Raw genomic sequence first — 2426 nt, 5'->3', positions numbered from 1 at the left:
ACACACACACACACACACACACACACACACACACACACACACACAAACGTACTAACACGAGACAAAGCGAAGCACCACGCTCGACGAGCGCCGTGGCACTCCCTTACAGCACTTTTCGTCAGATCGCGGATTCTGCGAAGCTGAATTTTATATATCGAAACAAAAGCGAAGAAAAGAAAAGAAACAAGACAAACAATGAGGAACAATGAAATCGACGACACACATACACCTCACATGCACACATGCATACTCTCACAGCCACAGACGATATACAAAGAGAGAGAAAGAGAAAGAGAGAGAGAGAGAGAAAGAAAGGGAAAGGGACACAGTAACACACGTAAAACACACGTGCACACACATGCACACGTACACCCACGTACACGATATATTAGTGTCCCTCGGCAATATTTTGTCGGGCCGAGAGGCGTTTTTATAAGAATGGTTTTAGATCTCCGAACAAATTTTGCGATGCGAACCAAACGACTAACTAAACTAAAAATAAATATAGACTTTGACTCGGCCATACGTAAACGTAAGATAATAAAGGGGCCGCGCCCTTTTGAGATGCGTGAGATGAATATACCCGCCGTGTTTTGTCCATTGCCCGTGAGAGAAAGCAAGAGAGAAAGGGAGAGAATGCGAGAGCAAGAGTGGGAGAGAGAGATAGAGTGGGAGAGAAAGTCACAGAGAGAACGTGAGGGAGAGAGAGAGAGAGAAAGAGCGAGAGAGCGAGAAATACCTAAGGTAAATGAGAAATAATTTAAATAAGGAAACACACACACAAACTTTATATTCGAGGCAATATTTGTTACAATACAACTAGACGATAAGTTGTGTATAATCGGGGGCTTCGGCTGGTGGTAAACGGGAGGACTTACTCCTCTCACCTTCGAACGCCGACGACGAAAAACCGTCTCGCTGGAGCTGTCGATCGTAGAGGACGGCGTGTATCGACGTCGTCGGGGAGGAACGCGCGAGCGCGACACACAGCGGAAATAAAAGAGGTACTAAGTTAATTAACGCGCGCTTTCAGCGATCAACTGCGACGCGTCGGTAGTTTGTTATTTACACTCGAGGGCTCATGATGGTAGAGAGAGAGAGAGAGAGAGAGAGAGAGAGAGAGAGAGAGAGAGAAAGAGAGAGTTGGCGGGCGGAATGGGGAGGGAGAACAAGAGAAAGAGCGCATAAAGGCGAGAGAGCATCTCATACCGCACCGTTCGGCGGAATGAGACGCGCGCGAACGATTCCAGGAGAGAAAGAGCGCGCGGGTGAGTGTGGGAGCGAGGTGCCCGATACGGAGCCCCATTCGGCTTGGCTTCCTTCGCGAACGCGATCCTTCGATCGCGAGGAGAGGAGCCCGCCACACATGCGTTCGAAAGTGCGCGCACGCACGCGGAGATAAGTATGCACGTAGCGAGAAAAGGGTAAAGAATAGAAAGTCGCGAATCGCGTGTCGTTGCGAGGTATACGTCATGGAAAGGTGGTGCTTGTGTGTTTCTCCTTTTCCTCTTTCTTTCTTTCTTTTTTTTTTTCTTATCTTCGCACAGGCCGAAGTAATTCTCCCGTCGAGGGAGTCGGATCACGGCGAGGTATAATTCTCTCGTCGATCGCTTGCGAAATGCCAGGCTAGAGTAGGCAGTGACATCGAAAGAAAGCGCCTCTCCGAAGGGACCCCGCATGCGCGCGCGCGTCGCATTGTGTCCGCGCGAATCTCCTCTCCGCTGCTCACGCAGCGAGTTTGCACGGAAAACTAAATTGGACTATGCAAATCACTCCTTTTGCCTTTTTTCCACGGCGACGAGCGACAAAAAATTCCGTTACGCAAGAGATCCGTTAGTTGGCGATGACGCATCTTAGAGATGTCTGGATATACCGTACGCGCGCAGAACGACACGCGACCGTCGGGTACACGCTTTATCATGAAAAACGCGAGTCTTTCGTTACCGCAGCGTCATTCATAAAGGTATGTGGGACGCGTAGCCGTGTCTCTTTCTACACCTCCTCGTCGCGTAGTATGCGCGAGTAACTCGTGTACGCGTTAGTCATGCTTATACATCGTTGAGAGAGAAAGAGAGGGGGAGAGCACATAGCACTTGGATCGGCACCTATGGCGAGAGCTGTAGTATCGCACCACAGGCCAACGCACGGTGGGCACCATAGAAAAGATAGATTATGCGTGGCTCGCAACATTTGATACGGTATGCGCATCGAGGATCGTCGGGAGCAGTCTGCAGAGGCGTCGGGTTTCCTCCTCGCTCGAGTTCTGAATCGAGCGTTGATTAAAAAGCCCAAAGGAAACAAAGACGACGAAAAACGCGTACTGCCGAGTAGTAGCGTCGAGATCACGAATCGAGTGGCGCGATAAGGTGCTAATCGTGAGAAATTTCAAAGAGAAAATGTTTATTCTGCCTGCCCCCCCCCCCCCC

The 2426-nt window shown here is 50.0% G+C and overlaps 1 protein-coding gene across 6 annotated transcripts in view; it reads right to left on the bottom strand.

Moving 5' to 3' along the window:
- The window catches only part of LOC116844635, a 68584-nt gene that overhangs the window by 8586 nt on the left and 57572 nt on the right, over positions 1-2426 (bottom strand). The window lies entirely within an intron of this gene.

This window comes from Odontomachus brunneus, unplaced genomic scaffold (assembly GCF_010583005.1).
Source record: "Odontomachus brunneus isolate Ranch 3 - 2012 unplaced genomic scaffold, Obru_v1 Obru_scaffold_044, whole genome shotgun sequence".
NCBI classification, from domain to species: domain Eukaryota; kingdom Metazoa; phylum Arthropoda; class Insecta; order Hymenoptera; family Formicidae; genus Odontomachus; species Odontomachus brunneus.
Note: the sequence above shows the minus strand (reverse complement) of the source record. Positions and strands in the feature narration are given on the sequence as shown.